Here is a 21917-nt window from a genome sequence, read left to right on the forward strand (position 1 = left end):
CACAAGTACTCCTTTTCTTTTTGTGAATACAGACTAACACGGCTGTTACTCTAAAAAAAGATCCCATGCACTCTCTATGAAAGCACTGGTTTGCTCTGGTGTCCTTGGTGAAACTTTCCCCTTGTCCATGTTCATTGTGCTGTGCACCTTTTGGTAACCCTGCTTTTGCCCCTACTGCCCCCCACATGTGGTTGCACATCAGTGGTGCTGTGTAGGATGAAAGGCACTATATAAACATAAAAAAAACTTTCACACTCAGTGGAGCCTCTTCAAATAGTTTAGCTCTGAGAGCTGTCTGATCTCTGCTGAGATCAATTCTTTTGTCAAGTAAAATCTAATTGTTTGATCTATCAGAGGTGGCTGTGGTATCTGATTTTATTTTTTTTCTTTAACCAAGGCAATTCATTGGCATGGAGGAAATAAAATGTTCCCCATTGTCAACAATCTCCTCCTCCCAATGACAAACACAAATTAGAGACCGCTTAAGCCCTACTGTGATTTGTTTCAAGTCAGTTGAGTTTACCCCCGTGATAAAACTTGGCTCAGATATTCTAAGATGTAATGTTCAATCACTAAAACCACCATCTTACATTCCCGTCCATTCAGTTGTATGGCAGGAGTGTCAGCACTTCATATCTAGTTCCTCCTTGTACCTGGTAGTAGTACAGCAGCCTCCCAGTTCTTAAAGATCAAGGCGCTGCACATAAAGGAGAAGTTTTATTTTATAGCTTGTTGCCTGTGGTTTTATTACTACCTATAAAAACAGTGGTCAGGTGTCATGTTATTGACTTGAACTGAGACCATATAGAACATGGTTGCAACCCAGGTCCTGTCGTGGCACCAAATCTTATATAAAGGGGTCAAATGAGGTGTCTAAGACAAGGTTATAGTTTGCTGGTTATGATTATGCTGTCTATATTTGTGTATAATTTTTGTAGTTAAAGTTATTAATATTGGCTCTATACGGTCTGTATTTCAAACTTGTGCTATGCTTCTGGATGACACCCCAGAGAAGTTGGTGTCAGCTCTGCCTAGCCTGCTTGATGGCCCATTAAGGACCGTCAGCTACACAACTGATCCATTGAGAGAAGGCAGACATGCCTTGCGACTCAGCAAGGTATGCAGGGACATGCCTATGGACAGAACTCTGAGGTTTTCCAATGCCATGTGATGGACAGCTTGTCTTTGGAAAAAAGAAAGAAAGACCACATGGCAAAAGAATATAGAAAGCTGCTGCAGCTCCTCCATCTTGTCTTCAATCCTGCTTCATACCTCTGAGGGGACTTTGCTACACTGAAGCTTTGAACCAAGGACTGAAAGACCCATCCCAGCTGTGGATGCACTCTAGAGACTTGATCTGAACCTGCAGTTTATTCTATCACTGCTGCAAGCCTGAACCAAGAACTTTGCCATTACTGTATGTAATTGATTCCATTTAACCAATTCTAGCTCCCATCTATATATTTTTCCTTTTATGAATAAACCTTTAGATTTTAGATTCTAAAGGATTGGCAACAGCGTGATTTGTGGGTAAGATCTGACTTGTATATTGACCTGGATCTGGGGCTTGGTCCTTTGGGATCGAGAGAACCTTTTTTCTTATACTGGGGTATTGGTTTTCATAAGCATTTGTCCCCATAATGAGTGGCACTGGTGGTGATACTGGGAAACTGGAGTGTCTAAGGGAATTGCTTGTGTGACTTGTGGTTAGCCAGTGGGGTAAAACCAAAGTCTGCTCTGTTTGGCTGGTTTGATTTGCCTTGGTGTGCATTGAAACCCCAGCCTTGGGCTGTAACTGCTCTGCTTTAAGCAATTTGTCCTAAATTCACAAAAAGAAAAGGAGTACTTGTGGCACTTTAGAGACTAAACAATTTATTCGAGCATAAGCTTTCGTGAGCTACAGCTCACTTCATCGGATGCATAAAGTGGAAAGTACAGCGAGGAGATTTTATACATACATACAGACCATGAAAAAATATACATTGTAAGGAGAGTGATCACTTAAGATGAGCTATTACGAGCAGGAGAGTGGGGTGGGGTGAGAGAAAACCTTTTGAAGTAATAATCAAGGTGGCCCATTTCCAGCACATTTCCAGGAGTTAACAAGAACGTCTGAGGAACAGTGGGGGAGGCGGAGAGGGGGGGAGGAATAAACAAGGGGAAATAGTTTCACTTAGTATAATGACTCAACCACTCCCAGTCTCTATTCAAGCCTAAGTTAATTGCAAATTAACTAAGTTAATTTGCAAATTAAGTCCAATTCAGCAGTCTCTCGTTGGAGTCTGTTTCCGAAGTTTTTTTGTTGAAGGATAGTCACTTTGAGATCAGAAATCAAGTGTCCAGAGAGATTGAAGTGTCCTCCGACTGGTTTATGAATGATATAATTCTTGACATCTGATTTGTGTCCATTTATTCTTTTACATAGAGTCTCCAGTTTGACCAATGTACATGGCAGAGGGGCATTGCTGGCACATGATGGCATATATCACATTGGTAGATGTGCAGGTGAACGAGCCTCTGATAGTGTGGCTGATGTGATTAGGCCCTATGATGGTGTCCCCTGAATAGATATGTGGGCACAGTTGGCAACGGGCTTTGTTGAAAGGATAGGTTCCTGGGTTAGTGGTTCTGTTGTGTGGTGTGTGGTTGCTGGTGAGTATTTGCTTCAGATTGAGGGGCTGTCTGTAGGCAAGGACTGGCCTGTCTCCCAAGATTTGTGAGAGTGATGGGTCGTCCTTCAGGATAGGTTGTAGATCCTTGATAATGCGTTGGAGAGGTTTTAGTTGGGGGCTGAAGGTGACGGCTAGTGGCGTTCTGTTATTTTCTTTGTTGGGCCTGTCCTGTAGTAGGTGACTTCTGGGTACTCTTCTGGCTCTGTCAATCTGTTTCTTCACTTCAGCAGATGGGTATAGTAGTTGTAAGAATGCTTGATAGAGGTCTTGTAGGTGTTTGTCTCTGACTGAGGGGTTGGAGCAAATGCGGTTGTATCGTAGAGCTTGACTGTAGACAATGGATCATGTGGTGTGGTCTGGGTGAAAGCTGGAGGCATATAGGTAGGAATAGCGGTCAGTAGGTTTCCGGTATAGAGTGGTGTTTATGTGACCATCGCTTATTAGCACGGTAGTGTCCAGGAAGTAGATCTCTTGTGTGGACTGGTCCAGGCTGAGGTTGATGGTGGGATGGAAATTGTTGAAATCATGGTGGAATTCCTCAAGGGCTTCTTTTCCATGGGTTCAGATGATGAAGATGTCATCAATATAGCGCAAGTAGAGTAGGGGCATTAGAGAACGAGAGCTGAGAAAGCGTTGTTCTAAGTCAGCCATAAAAATGCTGGCATGCGGGTACCCATAGCAGTGCTGCTGATTTGAAGGTATACATTGTCCCCAAATGTGAAATAGTTAAATTGGCACTCTCAGTTGGGTCCCGCCAGAACCAGCATCATTACATCAGGGTAGTTATTTATTTTATTTTATTTTATTTTATTTTGGTATTCCCATTCACAACACTCCAGATAGGAGCTGTTGTTCAGACTCTGAATTTTCACCTCTAAGCAGCCTTTGTGTGATATACTCTTTTCAAGCATTGCAGAAAGCACGTTGTATGGGAGGCAGGTTTGTTACAGAGGACAGAGTAGCCTTTGTGCTTTCAAACACTTTCTCTTTATAAAAGAAGAAAGGGCTAACCTAATGAGAATCTATCTCCTATCCTCCCTCAGTAAAGCCCATGGAAGGGAGACAGAAGGTCCAGTGAACTTAGCTTTTGAGTAAAGCTCCCCTCAGGAGGAAGGGGAGCTGTACTGCTTCCAGCCCCGCCCCTAGCCCTCCTGTCTGGGGTCTGTACAGTCCCTCTGGAGAACAGGGTTGGGGGCAGTACAGCTGTGCCCAAGGAGCTGCCAGCCTGGGGCGCTGGCTCCTGGGAGCAGCTGCTCCCCCGTTCTACTCCTTTCGCCATTGCCCTTCCTGGGAGAGCCCTGCAGTTCAGCGGATATCAATTGCTATCTGCGGATATCTGCATCCATGGGTATAAATTTGTATCCATGCAGGGCTCTACAATTCATTCCTGAAAATGTGTCTCTTTCTGGTACGGTGTACTGGCAATAAATGTCTTAATGGTACAGCGTACGTGACCATACCAGCTTACTTGTACCACTGTGGAGCTGTAATTCCCCAAAGTAGACCCATCATGCACATGCAGAAGAGGTGCAAGTGTTTACGCAAGGAGCAAAGCCATTGAGAATCAGGCCTATTGTTTTTTAAGAGGCTTATTGAAGTTGACTACTCCTTTATTTCAAATTTACAAACTCACAAAGCAAATTTGAGTTTTGTGAACATTTTTGATAAACAAGGCCAGTTTTTCCACGGAGATTTGAATATTAAAGAAATCATTTTTACAAAGGGATGTCTGCCTGGCAAAAAGTAAGAAAACCATGAAAAATTATTTTTTCTGTTGCCAGGAACATAATAAATAAGCCAGACCAGAAGCCTTAGAGTGGGTAACCCTGGATTCTACTGGGAAATATGCCACACATAGAATACAATGAAACAAAAGTGAATTAGGTATTCAGGGCCATATTGTAAGCCATACGACCATCCAACAGCAGTGGTGACTCAGGCAGTAGTGTCCTTGGATATCATTAGAACAGATATATAACTTCTCAAGAGCTCTGTTAATGCAACAGATCAGCAGCTGAGAAGTCACAATAGCAGGTGCCCAAAACACCTGTGCTGTTTCTATCTGGGAGGGATAGAGGAACTCCTCAAAAGCAGTGGTGACCGCCATAGTAGAATAATTTAATATCAATAATACATAAATGGGCACTGGTGTAACCAAAGTGGTGGTAGCAATGGTGAGAAGTTTTAGAGAGAGAAATGTAGCCTGGACAAGGCCTCAGACTACACAAAACAACATTTGATTCTTTGAGCATTACATAAGAGTATCTAGGAGAGCTGCTTCAAGAAAAGAGAAGTGTTCTGTTTAGTGCAAAAAAACCCAAAAAACAACAAAACTTTGTACAAGCTTCTGAAACTCAGATTTTTTTTTTAATTTGGAGGAAGAGGGGGGGAGCCTGAAAACTTTATAGTTTTCAGAACAGTTTTGGGGGTTTGGTTCTCCCCTCTCCTTTTTTGTCCTTTTTCCCTTTTTTCAGAAGGGGTGGGGGGGAGATAAAGAAAACTGTAAAAGCAAAACCTGAAACACAGAAGACTGAAAATGAACTTTTTTTTTGTTAAAATCAAAAACTTAAAGTTCCATTGAAAACATTCATTTTTGTAAGGGGGTGGGAAGTAAAATTTCTTTTTAATCTCAAAACAAAAATGTTGACCAGCTGTAGTATCCAGTAAATTAGTTATAGTGCTGGTCTAGAATTGATCTAGGGAATGGGAATGTACTGGTGAGAGATTCTTGCTAGTCACCATTCTGGCAAATGTTGGTATTCGTGTGCCGTCCTGCAAGCATAGATTCTACATGCTTGAAATATTCAGAGAGCATTGTTAACAGGCCATGAAAACCAGTAGTAACAATTTCTTTGAATTTGATCATATTAATAAGTTCTATTACTTCTCCAAAGATTTTTTTATTATTAACTATGCTAGCAGCAGGACATAACAAATGCAAAATACTTGTTCAAGATCACCACTGTTTTCAGCAGGGAATAATTAAGAATACATTTCAATAATATTTAGGATTCTAATGAATAAAAGATAACTCATGTAGGCAATTCAGAGCACTGCATAATTTTCTCCAAGGGGGTGAAAATGCATGATGAGTATCTAATTCATAAGGAAGCACTTCTGGGTTTTATGTTTCAGTAGCAGGCAGCAAGGGCTCAGGTAATGCAGAGCCCAGGATCTTTAAAATTCCACCTTTTCTGAAGGAAAGCAGAGTTTCTTTAACAAGAATTCAGAATAATTCAACATAACTCACCCTGTGAGACAGCATGCCCCCTGCAGGAAAGATGAAATTTTAGCGCTTCATGAGTGTATGAACAAAACAGAATCAAATCAAATCGGCCACGGAGAAACTCTCCATTTTTATTCATAGAAGAAGTGACTGCTTTTTCCCAGCTGGATCTTACTCAATAAACAAGTGATAAGCACAATTGTGCTGCAATCACCACAAAAACAACATAATGAAGGCACTAAAGAATATGACAATCAAACTCTGGCTTTCTTTCGTACCCTGCTCCATTCCTTTCCTCTCTTCTAAGTGCCAGATGTAACTCTGTATTCTTACATCACAAAACTGCATTGGTCTTTAAAAGAAAAAAGGTTTTAAAGAAGCACAGAGACAAGTTATATAGCACAGAAAATTTGGGAGGGAGTAGGGTTAACCATCACTAACACATCTTAAACTCCACTTGTCTATGATAGGTGCAAAGTCCTACTTAAAATTGGGTTAGTAATTAGAACTGTGTGGAAAAGAGTTTTCCCATCTCTGAATTTTTTGCCATTTCAAAAAAAATGTCCTGGTCTACATCAGGCTGAAACCAAAACCTTTCATTTGAAAAAGACCCACCCCAGAATACTCAATAACCCATAGACCCACGTTCAAGTCCCTACATCTTCTACATTCCAGGTGAGTGCCTTAACCACTAGGCTATTGGCTATTCTTGGATGGGTTACTCCCTATCTTCTTTTGACCAGAAATTCCATCCTGGATTGGAAACATCTTCCCAATGAAAATTTGGTCTAAACTGATACATCTTCTGAAAAGTTCCAATTTTGCCAAAAACTGGTATTTTCTGATGAAAGACCATTTCATTGATAAAAATCTCACCCAGCTCTATTCCTCCCAACATGGTAGCTAAAATCTTTTAAAAATACAACCTGTTTTGCCAGTATAGTCATGATATCTATGGGATGGCACAAAGGGGCTATGTCCCTGCCTCTCCACAACTTTTAGTACCTCTTCTGGGAGGCTGTATGCCTTAAGGAGAATAAACAGAGAGCAGTCTCTTGAGCCAATGTACTGCAGTTGTGCCTAGGCCTTATTTGGGGTGCATAGATGTGGGGAAAAGGGGAACTGCTCCTTATGTCCTCACATCTTGGTGAGGGCCAAGAACAGTCATACACTTAGGCCAGATCCTCAAAGGTATTTAGGGACTTAACTGCAAGGCATACCTTTGAGGATCTGAGCCTGAGTGCTGCTTAGTACTGTAGTTCACAAAATAGGCAAAAGTTTTGCTCTGAGTGTTTAGATGCTTGTAACTGTTATTTCCTTTGTTCCAGATGGTAAACGTCAGCTGTTTAAGTTACTCAGATGAATCAAATGTTCTCTCCATCGGGTCTGTTTCTTTTCTTTTTCTTTTCTTCCCTCCCACCCCATGCTCTCATAACTCCAAAATGGCTGAAGGGATTTTCTTCAACCTTCCCAAAAACATTTACCTCAAGGCCGAAACCAAGCAAAGAGTATCGCTTATTGAGGAGGTTCCCTGGACAGGACTGCACCACACTACAACATCCTGCCCCCATGAAGAGCCATAGAGTAGCCTGAGTTTTGGTGAGTTAATTCCTACTGAAGTTTCAGGGAGTTTGTTCACACAGAAACTCCCGTATGGGAGTCAACTAAGTGCAGCTGGTCCTCTTTAGACTCAGTATATTGAAGAGGGGCTGAAGTGTTCAACAGCAGTCCTGGAAGCTCTGGGAAAGTAAGAGTGGTTCTGTGTAGTCTGTTCTGTATGTGGCGTTTATTTTTTGTAGACGGCCTGACCAGAACCGAGCCAGACACATTGTTGCCAGTTTTGTCTGGGCTGCCAAATTGCATGTCCCAACCCTGAAGTGCCTCCCTGCTGCACTGCTGAGATTGCTGTGTTGTAGACAGCCAGCCACTGTCCTGCTACCAGCCACTGTCAGCTGCAGCAATAGTGGGTTTAAGAAGACTTTGTCTCTCTCTGCTCCCTTGCTCTTGCCAGGCCAGTGTGGAGCCCCTGCAGGAGGTGGGTGGTGACGTAAACAACTGATAAGGAGCAAAAGGGGATGAAGCAGAGGCAAGTAGAGACCATGAGGGGAGGTTGCCCCAGGTCCTTCCATATCCTCAAGTTCCTTCACCATCACAACCACCACAGGTAGTACTAGGTCCCCCACTGTACCTCCTGGCTCCAAACACCCTTCATGCTGTTCTTCCCTCCAGCAATATTGTAACCCTCTATAATCTGTTCCCTGATGGCTCTCTAATACCCTCAGCTCTGTCTGGCTCCCTGTTTCTGAAAGAAATGGGTCTTTCCCACAACTGGGCAAGCTTGGATGCACCCAAAGGAGAAAAAAGTGACTGTTTTCACCAGGGAGAAATATCCCATGGGAAGCAGCGTTGTCAACTCCCTCTCTCTCAGTGTTCTCATGCTTGATTTGGTTTATTTTCTTAATGACCAACCTCCTGGAATCATGTGAATATGAGAATATCAGCTTTTTTTCTTTTCTTTTCTTTTTCTTTTTTTTGTGAAGTAAGTTTCTAGTTCTTATGGCTGCTGAGAAAAGTTTGAAAATGTGATCTGAGTGAATGCTGATGCCTCAAAACCCAGAAGGTAAGCAAAACAAGTCCCCCCCCCCAACACGCATTATCTTCTAAAATCTCATTTAAGACCATCCAATGGTTTTGGTGTGTCTGACACTCTTGAGGCAGTACTGGGGACTGTAAAAACTTGGCAGATGTGATTTGGTTACACTGGAGCTTTCAACAGAAAAAAATAAAATCTTAAACCCAGACAGGGCTGGACAAGGGTTTGTTCTAAACATTAATGCACATGTTGACTTATCAATGCCCTCTCTGTAGAGTCTTGGCCTCCTTTTCTCTTTTCTCACATTAAACCTAGTTACTTTTCATACGAATAGGCTGTAGATGTGGATCACAGCCAGAATACCAGAGCTGTAATAAAACTGACATGCACAATATATGTGTACCATTGTGTACACTTGCCAAAACTTGTCCAATAAAGCATAATCCTACAAACTCTTCGGTGAGTCATCCTTGAATTCTAGGGAACTACTTCCCTGAGTAAGGGTTTGCTGTATTAGACTTACAACTTCTAATTGTTTTATAGAGGGTGTAAGTGTTTTAGGATGAGCAATCTACAATGAACAATGTGCTTGGAACACTTTGGGGCAGACCAGGGGAGGAGCCATGTGAGTCCTATTTATTTTGGACATACAGCACAAGGGACTGTCGCTGCTACAGAGACACTGTCTATAAAGTGCAAGTCACCTACATAGAGCCTTGTTACTCAGGCTTTTATGGATTAAATGGATTTCATCTAAAGGGAATACTGTAGTAAGTTGTATAACTTTTAAAAAGACAGTATGCAAAACTGAGGGAGGATCTATAGTGGTAAAAGAGCTGTTTATTAAATGGTCCCGTAACACTGACAGGGCCGGCTCCAGGCACCAGCAGGTGCTTGGGGCGGCACTGTGAAAGGGGCGGCAGTCCGTGGGCCGTCAGGGGGCACTCATCTCTCTTCGGCAGCAGCCTCTTTCTTCAGGCTGCCGCAACGGCAATTCAGCAGCAGCTTCTGTCTTCAGTCATCCTGCTTGGGGTGGCAAAAATGGTAGAGCCAGCCCTGAACACTGATACAAATAAAGTAGGAACAAGGGTTTTCATATATGCTAGGGATGTAAATTAAGAAATGTGTGTATTGATATACTGAATAGACACGTACTCTTTAATATGCAGGAATAAGAATGTTTGTTTCTTATAAATGCATTAAAGGTAAAACTTCTAGAGAGGCCTCAGGGAGTCCGACAGAACCAAAGGGCCCAAGAAATGATTGGGAGGCATAGGACCTTTGTACAAAAGGTGCTTACCTCCTGTAGATCCTGGGATGTCTGTAGGACTAAACCACAGCCTATTCTATGGTGGAGATTAAGGCCCAACTCCTCTAACAGAATGGTCTAGAAAAACTTCATGGAGTTTGCTGCTCACCAACCCTCTCCTGTAGGTATTTCCATGGGCAGGTCTTATATATTTCTCCTAACAATGTTCTGTAAATCATGGACTAGGGACTCCAAAAGCAACTCCCCTAAGTTCGGTGACTTCCACTGGAATAAATGAAATAAAAATCTGGCCCTAAGACTGTTTTAAGGAGGTAAAAAGTGTAAATGTATTTCTGAAAATGTCAGTTACAGTACTTTACTGGAACATTGCCTAATTTTCTGGGGGTAGTACTTGGTTTTACTGGAAATGATCCTTTTAATTCATGGTAAGCGAGTGATTAAAAATTATGATCCGTTCAAGAGACAGTAGGTCTGAGGTGCGTTTCAGAGTGTAGATCAATAATCAGAGAAAAATTCAAAATACTCCCTCTCTCTCTCTGCTAAGTGTTAGTGCATATTTTCCTCATGAAATTAATATAGTAGCACTGCTCCACTGGCAACCTCATCATTCAGCACTTAGCAGACTCAGTAATGACTTTAGGCAAATGTGAACACTGAAACTCAAAGAACCTGTTAGCTTAAGTAGGAAATGAGGGAATGACCTATTATAGTTATGTTTTATCTTAGCACTCATTCCCCCACAACAGCAGAATAACAATGTACAAAACAGGAATACAAATTTTGGTCACGTTGCTCTGTCCATTGGAAAAACTCTCAAAGGAGAGGCAGGAAAACCCTATAAAGTTTCCCTTCAGGAGTTTATTGCTAAGCTTCTCCTCAAGGAGGAGTCGTTTGAGGCCCTGAAGGGCTCACAGGGGTTGACATTCCTAATGTATAGCTCCTGGGCATCTGCAGGGATGGCCAACTCCAGATGCATAGAGGTAGGAGCCTAGATCCACATGGTTGACCCCTGTTTCTATGCTGCTTTACTACTCTTCCCCCACACCCAGCTGTGGAGGGGACCCAAAGACTTTCTGCATGAAAATCCAGAGCTGAGCCAGGGATGGTGTCACTGCTGGTAGTGCATTTTAAGATCCTCATGTGAAACATGCTACTATGCAAAGTGTAGTGCAAAGCACTATTGTTATCCGATTGTTATTGTTCATGTACCAGAGCTCTTTATTTCAATTAATAAGGTGTCTTTATTATTTGATAAAATGTGTTTGTTTAAGCTATTAAATAACAGTACCAACAAAATTAAGATAATTAATAGAATCTGTTAAGACACAGTTGGTTCATTCATGGTGAATAACTGGTGCCCACTCTAATTTTGGTAGCTCATTCAGTCTGTAGAACTTAATAATAAATAATAATTTCCTAATAAAATCTAAAATATATTGACTTTTTAAAGATGGGCTGAGGATTTAATCCCCCCCCCCCCCCCCCCCCCGAAGAACAAAATCAGGTTTCTTAAGAGGGTGTAGATTGAGTTCAGGTTTCTCTTTCTCAAGTCTAGTTGCTGGCATGAGAGAAACAGTCTGCTTTTATAACATTCCAGTGAAAAGATGCAAGAATCTCTGATTTACACAATCTCTTCCTGAGGTAATATTCCCACTGGGCACCCAGCAAGTACTATGCAGAATGGGTTATTGAATCTCATTGACTGAGAGGGGACTGGCAGCTATTCCTGAAGCAGCCTCTTTTGGAAGACAGTTGCAGAAACATACTGTACAGTACAGTGGACACTTTAATGATATCACACACCTATAAAAATCAGGACGGAATAAAATAGGAGATGAAGCATACAAGTTCTTCCTTTTTTATGAACGTGGAGGACTGATTAGCCTTTCTCTTTGTAGAAAGAGAATAGATGGAGCAATGACCATTTCAACTGAGAGAGAGATAATTTGTCCCACCACAGCAGAGTGCAGCGTCTGGTTCTTAATGGATTAGAATTACAGTACTTTTGGCTGCTCATGAAAGATCTTTTTTTATATATTTTTTTTAAAAAAGAGATAATAAAGAATACAGAATGTTACGAGCTTTAAGAAGAATAGCAATTACTAAGGTTAAGGCCACTGCACTGCTGATATTGTAGGTGTACCGTATATATTAAGTGAAGACATTTTAGAGACCTTAAATTCCTGTAAAGTCGTGGGGGGGGGGTTGTTTGTTTGTTTGTGGTTTGGGAGGTTTTGGGGGGACAGGGTGATGGACACTGGAGAGTGGTGGAGCAGGTACAGCTTGCTGTCTTAAGCAGCTACTTGGGAGGCCAGCAAAAATCAGTTGCTTAAGACAGCTTAATTTCTACCTAAAGTGTGAATAAAATGACACTGGTAATTTTGTTGCTTGAAAGTGATCACTCAAGAGTTGATTGCTTATTGGAGTGGGGCGGGGGCTGTTTAGTGTGGGCTGTGCTGTAAGAGAGTAACAGGCTTCAATTAGCTGGTATTTCTCATAGCTTCATATGGTATGACAAGGTTCTTTTAGAAGATCATACGGTGGTCTTTACCGTCCGAATGCTCTCTGGATTTCTTAAATCCCCGTGGCACTTTTTGAAGTGAATGAGGTTTAAATAAGCTGAGATCTATGTCAGTATTTGTTATACATAATTGTTATCCATCCTCTGAAAATATTATTGTAATAGGCTGGATGAAAGGGAAGCCAGTCTAGCATACTCTCTCTTAATGAGAGGTTTCAGAGGAACAGCCGTGTTAGTCTGTATTCGCAAAAAGAAAAGGAGTACTTGTGGCACCTTAGAGACTAACCAATTTATTTGAGCATGAGCTTTCGTGAGCTACAGCTCACTTCATCAGATGTATACCGTGGAAAATTTCCACGGTATACATCTGATGAAGTGAGCTGTAGCTCACGAAAGCTCATGCTCAAATAAATTGGTTAGTCTCTAAGGTGCCACAAGTACTCCTTTTCTCTTAATGAGGTCATTTGGATAGTTATGAATCTAGAAAAGAAAGTAAGGCAGAAGCCTGGCTCTCTCACTAAACAGTCTGAGTCTAGTTTCACTGGTATATACAGAGCTAATGTTACTTATTTCTGAAGTACTCTATTGCTAAATCCCTAGCTCTTCTAGTAAGTTATTTATGTTCTTCAGACAATGCAAGACCAAGCAAGAATAAAACTTTGGTAGTCCTGTGTGACTGCATGGAAGTAAATAACACACCATTTTCATAAGATTATTGTGTCTCAGGCAGTTTTCTGAGTTGTGTTGTAAGCAAACTATTCATCTATAGCCAGTATTAGAATGAGGTGATAGTCCTTTTACAGGTTTCAGAGGAACAGCCGTGTTAGTCTGTATTCGCAAAAAGAAAAGGAGTACTTGTGGCACCTTAGAGACTAACCAATTTATTTGAGCATGAGCTTTCGTGAGCTACAGCTCACTTCATCAGATGCATACCATGGAAACTGCAGCAGACTTTATATATACACAGAGAATATGTCTGTATTCGCAAAAAGAAAAGGAGTCCTTTTACAGACTTTCGCAGCAGGATTATGGTAATAGAACAAATCATTATATAAAATTTACTTTTCAGAGTTTATAAGATGATCATAGAAAATAAACTACTACACCTCTGGATACATATCTTGCAAAGCTTCTGACAGTAGTTCTTACCTAGTACTCTTCTTAAGCTGAGAGTGCTCAGCACCCCCACAGTATATCAGGCCCAAAAGGAGGAGATCAGTTCAGCATTATAAATTGTTCATTGTCACCCCTTAGTATTTAACAGCGTAAAGTAACTAAAATAGCAGTTATAGAGAGGACATTAAAAACAGACACACTTATGACGTTTCAAGCACTGCTTTTTGCATAATGTATAGTAAAAATTTAGGCTAACTAAACATTAGGGGCTTGATTACCAGCTAAATGCGGTTTAACAGCTAACTACTAGGGATTGACTCTATTCTTCCATTCACACACATGAACAATAAAAATACGAGCCAGAGCTTATTTCCCTTTTTGAAACATAGGGGCATACTTAGTCACTTGAAACCCAATCCTGTTTCACTGATAGCAACAAAGCTTTGCCACTGACTTCAGCAGGAGCAGAACTCTAGATGATGTGTCCTGATTTTCAGGGGCACTGAACATCCCCCAATTCCCACTAACAAACAGTGATTTGTTAATCCTTTTAAAAAGGGGCCAGGCCCACAACTCCTATCAAGATATTTTAATGTTTTCTCTGGTCAACATACAAGTAAAGTGTTTTAGAGAGATCCCAGTCCTGAAGTCCTTGCTCAAAGGCGTACTTCCCCTGAGTTCAATGGGAGTCAGGGCCACAGCATTAAGCTCCTACTGCCTGGTTTTTTAGGGGGTTCTGAGCCTACACAGTTCCCTTGAGTGGTCACTGGAGCTACAATGGGTGCTCATCACCTCTGAATATCTGGCCTGTCTTCTTTATTCAGGCAAAACTCCTACAGAAGTCAACACGAAGAAAGGCTTCAGGATTGGCCCAGTCAGTCTGCTAGGAATATTTGATTCCACATAATCAGACTGTTCCTTTTTATTCTTCTCAAGTGTTTGGGGTGTGTGGCAGAAGTATGTTTCTAAGAGAGAATGTGGATTGGGGATCAGGGCAAGTGGTTCTCCTAGGGCATAGTCCTGCATCCATTGAATTCAAGAGCGGGACTCCCATTGATTTCAATAGATATAGGACTGGGCCCTTAACAACCAAGGACAAAGCCAGTATATAGAGTAACATGGGAAAATGACAAAAATGAATGGGAGAAAGATTGATTAAAAACAGAAGAAGCAGAAGGTGTGAGAGAAGCAGGAAAGTAATGAGAATAAAGTCTTGCATTTTCAATAGTACACAGTGATGGGACTCCAACTGGTAAGTTCTTTGGTTCAATGCTTTGGCAGTAACAGCCAAGGCTGTAACCAGATTTTTTTTTTTTAACCCAAAAAACCTCAGTGTTGTTCACACTGCACTCCCACAATTATACCAATACTGTGGACTTCTTGAGGTAGCACTTCATATAAGATACTCTGTCACTGGTAAATCCCAGATTCAGTTTAAGCACCTATTTATAACAGAAAATGGAGCTGATGAACATGTATTCTGTAGGAGATGCTAAACTGACAAACTGGTCTGACCCAGTCGGGTTGTTATGTTCTTATCCGTTTGTTCCCTTCCACTGTCAAACCAAGCCCACATTCCTTAGGAGCTTTTCTTGAACTTTCTACTTTTTTCAGGCTTTTGTAGCAAGAAAGACATCTGTGAAAGTTACATCCCCCTCCCCCCGCTTTTGCACTGCTACCGGACCTGAAACACCGAATGTTATTTTTGCAATAACTGAAATATAGCAGAGCTGAAACAGTGCTACTTTTAGTGTGGTTGAGAGAGCACCCAGAGAGTGCACCATTTCCCCCAAAAGCTTGTAGACTTATTTCAGTTGCAGACCCATGGCAGTAAGACTAGAAACAGAGAATGCATATTCTGACATCCTTTAAGACTGCTAAGATCAACACTTAAAAATTTGATTGACATAGCTGCTTTGCTCAGGGGTGTGAAAAATCAGGAGTGCCAATTATTTCTCACCTCTGTGTGCCTTAGCTATGCCATTGTAACCGTGGTGTAGACAGGGCTAGGTCAACAGAAACATGCTTCTGTCAACCTAGCTACTGCCGTGTGGGGAGGTGATTACCTACAGCAACAGAAAAATGTAGAAAGTTCCTAATCTATGGTGCTACAGCACCAAAATCGTGCCCCCATAGTGCCTGTAGTGTAAACAAGCCTTTAGTCATTCAGGATCCAAACTTTTTGACTGACATTCTGACTCCACAATGTATTGATGCAAAACACCAGGCCTGGCTTTTACCTGAGTTAAGAAGTGAAATGATTTATGAGTCTAATCCAACAATGCTTACTCACATAAACAGTTCAATCAAAGTCATGAATGACTCAGAAAAGCAAAGTTTGCTCATGCGCGGAAGGACTGGGCTCTGTATTTGCTTGATTGTAAGAACTGCACATGTTCAGTGCTACTTAATGCTTAAGTGACATCGCTAGAAGCTCAGGCCTCTCCAATGCTCGGACTAGTCACTAAACCAGGGGTGAGCAAACTATGGCCTGGGGGCCGCATCCAGCCCTTCAGACATTTTTAATCTGGCCCTCGAGCTCCTGCCAGGGAGTGGGCTCCGGGGCTGGCCCCACTCCATGTGTGCCATGGCTTCCCACAGCTCACGGAAGCAGCAACATGTCCCCTCTCTGGCTCCCATGTGTTGTGGCAGCCAGGAGGCTCCACACACTGCCCCTGCTTCAAGCGCCGCCCCCTGCAGGTCCCACCAGCCAGCAACCACAGCCAATGGGAGCTGTAGTCCAGCACCTGTGGACGGGGCAGAGCACAGAGCCGCCTGGCCACGCCTCCATGTAGGAGCCAGAGGGCGATATGCCGCTGCTTCCAGGAAATGCTTGAAGTAGGTGTCACCCAGAGCCTGCACCCCTGACCCCTTCCAGCGCCCCAACCCTCTGCGCCAGACCTGATCCCCATCCCGCCCTCCTGCACCCCAGAGCCCTCACCCCACCCCCCCACACCCCACTCCCCACCCCCTGCCCCAGTCCAGAGCCCTCTCCCGCACCCTGAATTCCTCATTTCTGGCCCCACCCCAGAGCCCAAACCCCCAGCCAGAGCCCTCACCCTCTCCCACACCCCTTCCCCCAATTTTGTGAGCATTCATGGCCCACCATACAATTTCCATACCCAGATGTGGCCCTCAGGCCAAAAAGTTTGCTCACCCCTGTACTAAACAAACATGCTTGGATTAGGGATAAGTGTTTTATCGGCATTTAAGTTGTGATGTTTGTATTATTCAGGACTCAGAAGGGGTAAAACTACACAGAACAACTCATTCAATGCTGCACTGCGACTCCAATCTGAGGAGCTGCGGAGCTGAAGGATATTGGCAAAATAAATGTGACAAGCCTCATCAGGCCCTTGGATTAACTCTTCTCATTCTCTCCCCCCCTCCCCTTTCTACTCATTGAATGTTTCAAACTTAATTTTTCAAGTGCACTGTTAACTAATTCTAGAGAGAGTCTTATTTGCTACTAGACAGATTATCAGAGGAGAACGAGCTCCCTCTGGCTGCAGTAGAATAGTGGCTCTCTTTGCTTTCCCTGTAGAAGACTCAGAAGAGTCCCCTAGATATATGCATATAGAATACTTTATATAGTACTATAACTGTGCATGACATTTTCGAGATTTAACAAATAAAATACAAGGCAAGCTTCTACCCTGAAGAGTTTACAACTGAAATAAGACACACAGAAAATGAAGGTAACATACTAAGGAATGGGTAAGGAAAGGAGGGATAAGGGATCGAATCTTGCCATTATATGTACAAAACAAATCCTGATATCAGAGGGGAAGCAGGGCAAGAAGCAGGAAGAGGTTTAGAAAGGTTATTTGGAAATAAGTAGGTTTGAAGGAGAGAATTGAAGGAGATGGAGGATATGTGGCATGCAGGGAAAGACATGAAGAGAAGATTGAGAGGAAGACAGTCAGGGCTTAATTTGTGCCAGGGCTGAGCCCCAGCACCTCCAGGCTTGGTAGTTCATAGCCCCGGCAGCTCTGGGCTTGCAGCATCCGTTGTGAAAGTAAAACAATTGCTTGAGCCCCAGCACCTCTTTCATTACAAATCAAGCACTGAAGACAGTGTAAGTAAGAAACAGGGAACAACAAGGTCTGAAAAGAGAGAGTAGTGCAGTGGGCTTTCGGGAGAGCATAAGGAAATGAGAAGAGATGTAGGCAGGAGCAGATGCTGCCAAACCTTTAGCCTCAGGAGACACTTATGCCACCTGTGTAGGCACAAGTTGGAAACTCCAGCGTGAAACTTATCACTCTTCTCCGGTGCTTTATTATGTCAGGTAAGCTGCTTCATGCCAGCAAAGAGCACTGGAGTAATAATATAACCCCCCTGGGAGGAATCAGGCTCTCTCTCTTTAGGCTCAGCCTCATGGAGAACATCACAGGTTCCACTATATCTTCTATTTAACAAGAAACCTCCATCCAGTGCCCCTCCATTTCCAAAGGCACCCACACTAGTTCTACAATGTTCCTTATTTCTCCCTCACCGTTACTGCCTAACTGGCATGGTGGTAGGGTGACCAGATTAAATGGAGAAAATATCGGGACGCATGGGGGAAGCAAAAAAAAAAAAGAGCGGCCAGAGTTGCTGAAGCAAAACAAAAACAAAAAATGCTGGAGCGGCCAAAGCCGCAATATTGGGACAAAGGCATCCCAACCGTGCATCGGTCGGGACATGGGACAAAGACCTAAAAATAGAGACAGTCCCGATTTTATCGGGACGTCTGGTCACCCTACATGGGGGAGCAACTTGGGGCAAGAAGTCATCTGCTGAAACTTGCGGCAGGGGATCTAATCCAATAACTTTGCTGGAGCCTGGTCTGGCACACAGAGAGAGAGAGAGTGAGAGAGAGAGAGAGTGTGTGTGTGTGTACACGCCCATGCATGTGTGTACTTAGCTCAATCAAGCTAGTTTTACTTGATTTAAAACCACACTCAACACCAATAGAGACACATTTAGCTTGGGTTTTAGCAGGCTGAGTATTAGCCAGAAGGGAGTTACTGAGTCATATGTTTTGCTACTATTTGATCCAACTCCCATTAAGATCACTGGGAATGTTCCTTATAGGAAATGATTTAAATACCTTGGACCCATGACCATTTGATAGTTATAGTGGGTTAACTGCGGCCTGGTCTACACGAGGAAATTAGGTCGGTGTAACTACATTGCTCGGCGATGTAAAAAATCCACCCCCTTGATGGGAGAAGCCCTCCCATCAACATAGGTCGTGTCTTCACTGAAGTGCTACGGTAGTGTAGCTGCAGTGTTTTAAAGTGTCACCAAGCCCTGGGTTCCCTAACTTGGTTCTAGGCTGGGCATAGAGAGTGTCTTTCTGAAGTTTCTCTCAATCTCTTGCTGTAGCAATCTTTATTTCACTGTAAGCTCTTTGGGGCAGGAACCGTCTTTTCAGTATTTGTGTAAAATGTTCGTCCCTGATTAGAGCCTCTCAGGGCTACTTCAATACAAATAAAAAGAATCTATTTGTATGATGAGGTGCTTTTTATGATACTATAGGTGTTTGGATACCACGGTGAAAAGTGCAATATAAACAACTAGGTAAATGTGAGAGAAGGGTTCCAAATGAGCATGACTCAATAGTGTTGAAAGGTTAAATAAAAACCAGTGACTCTGACTGGTATTATTCCAAGGCATCACTTGATGGCAAAATTATATCACGGATTTAAAATGTTAATTTAGCTAACATAATTGAAGATGGTAGTTCTGTTTGTATAAGAACAGCTGTTGTTCTTCCAAGCATACTAAGCTATTTGTTTCAATAATACCCTGGAACAGTGAGTTCCACAAATGATGTTCTGTTTAAACAAAAAGTTTCCCTCTGCCTGTTTGGATTCTGCCTTTTAATGCAAGTTAAATCATCTTTTGAATATCCTCTTGTACTTTTGTTATGGGAACAACTAAGCGAGACTGCAAATTTGGCCTTCTGTAAATCATTTCTTGCTTTAATTACCACTATTGTATCCCATCTTCTTTCCTTTTCCACATAAATTAGTTCTAATCATTTTAAAAATCCCTGTCTCCAACCTCTTCACTATATCCACAAACCTCTAATCAGTTTGGTTGCCCTTCTGACTTCTTACACTTTTGCAGTATCTTTAAAAAGAAAACATATCATGGAGCAAAAGATTATTCCTGCAGGATGGATCTTATTCAATTCTTCATTAATATTCTTTAAGTCTAATACTAATACTTAGCATTTCAATGCTTCACAGAGCCTTGAGATAACTTAGTGTCTCTCCTGCCACCTAGTGGTGACTTCTCTGGAGGACACATTGGATTAAAAAGAACGCACAATGATTGTGCTTTGTAGTATTCATAATTCTCACGACAGCATCTTGGTAACTTCTCATTATAATGTTATTCTAGAGAGGTTTTCAGGAGCTTCTGACAATTACAAGTCCAATAATTTTATCACTAATGAGTGTCTGAGCTTAGGAACATGTTCCATATTGGTTATGGAATTTAAATGAGTATCAACATTGCAGAATTGCCATTTCCATGGCAAGCAGTCATATCAGTTAAGCAGTCTTGTTTCTCCTGAGGTTTTATGTTTTCTTCCTTATTTTACTTTGTGAATATTTAAAATATTTTTGATTGCTTAAGGAGATGCTTTTTGTAGAATCTATCTGTACTTGCTCCTCCTATTTCAGATGCAATTCATCATGCATAGCCCATCGTATCAGAATAATTGGGAGCAATGTCTTAGGGTTGCTACAATGTTAGGACATGAGAGTGTTAATAAAGTACAACTCCCAACAGAATTTTCGAGAAACTCAAGGGAAATTAATGGAATTGTTAGGATGTGACGTAAAGTGAGTACTTCCTAACAGAACAACGGCTTTCCTCTCAGGATGTAAGATAGAAAGAAATTTTTGGTCTCTCTAGTTGATTTTAATCCTGACCTGAACTTAAAGAGAAGGAAAAAATTAAGGATACAATTTATGAAGATGTAACAAACAAGACTTTTACTCTAATTATAAATGAAAATAAAATGGTAATCCTCTTGTTTGCAACATGGGGAAGAGAGAACATCTGAGAGGAGAGAATATTTCTCAGTTTCTGCTGCTGTCCAGTGCACCCTAGGATGCATGCATCTCTCTGCAGCCACATTTGCAGGAAAGGATTCGGCATGTTTGCTTCACAAAAACCCAGCTCATAAAAACCTGACAATCTCCACCTCCCACTACAGCTTAGTACCCAGATCACTTTGGCCTAAAGCAGTGAAGTAGTGAGGCTTTGAACATTTCGGGGGAGAATCACAAGCTTTTCACTGGGTAAGAGAGTGGGGTGCTTTTAAACAGATGGTTAAAAGAATTTTGCTCACTCACTTGCTATATTCTTTATTACTCTTGATTTATCTTGGGAGTTAGAAAGAAGCCCTATTAAAATGTTGACATTATGATTCCTACATTGTAATAACAGTATTGAAACTGAACAGGGGCGGCTCTACCAATTTTGCCGCCCCACGCAGTAGCCGCCGAATTGCCGCTGGGGGACACGGACTGCCGCCCCATTCTTAATGCTGCCCCAACCACCTGCTTCGAAAGCTGGTGCCTGGAGCCAGTCCTGCAACTGAATGTAGTGCTGGTGAAAGTTGCTGGGGTGACAGGTCTGGAGGACAAAGTCAATTATTTAGCTTTGGGACAGATGTTGTCTCCACAGCTGTCCCTACAAGCTCTTCTACGTTGCCCACTCTGTTCCTGGAATGGCTTCCTTTGTGGTGAGGGTACGTCATTCTGCATGCCCATTCAGTCCCCCTTTTGAGGCAGCCAATAAAGGAGCCATAGTGATCCACAAAACTGGAATGGTCTGGCCACTCCTTTTGCACAGGACTCAAATCTCCCAGATAATAACTAGTTTCAGTTGCTACCAGCCTCTGGCGGATTTGCGTGATTTAGATAGCACAAACCACATGTGGAAAGGTCCCTAGAGTAAGACTGATCTTCAGCAGACAAAGTGAGGAAGATGCTTTGAGTTACAAGCTACACATTTTTCCACCCTTTGAACCTTTGGTTAAAGTGGCATAAAGGCCTCCGGTATTGATAAAACTAGAAATTCAAAACTATTACCTGCATATTATATTGAGAGTTTAATATTTGATAGTATATGTGTGTGTGTAAGTGGCAACACTTAGCTGTTAGTATCACCTAAGCAAGGTGACTTTGAACTGAATTGACATTGTTTGTTAACAAATTGTTAACTTGAGTTGTTTGGTTGAACTGCTCCAGGCAGTCCCATAATTTTACTGGTTTATAAGACTGATTGGAAATTAATACGGATGTATATTTTTAAGGATCCATAGTGCCACATTGGAGAGGTTAGAGGCCCAGCCTACCTCTGACAGCTCTGCCAGGGGAATGAGCCAACCCAGGTTCACTGGGGACAGTTAACAGCCTAGGTTATTGGAAAGCAAAGTTTATTAAGCAAAGAAGCATGGGGACCAATAAAAGTCTTTTGACAGCTGCTAGGGAGGGGCCCCTGAGGAGGAAGGA

The sequence above is a fragment of the Caretta caretta genome, chromosome 9, assembly GCF_965140235.1.
Source record: "Caretta caretta isolate rCarCar2 chromosome 9, rCarCar1.hap1, whole genome shotgun sequence".
NCBI lineage: Eukaryota > Metazoa > Chordata > Testudines > Cheloniidae > Caretta > Caretta caretta.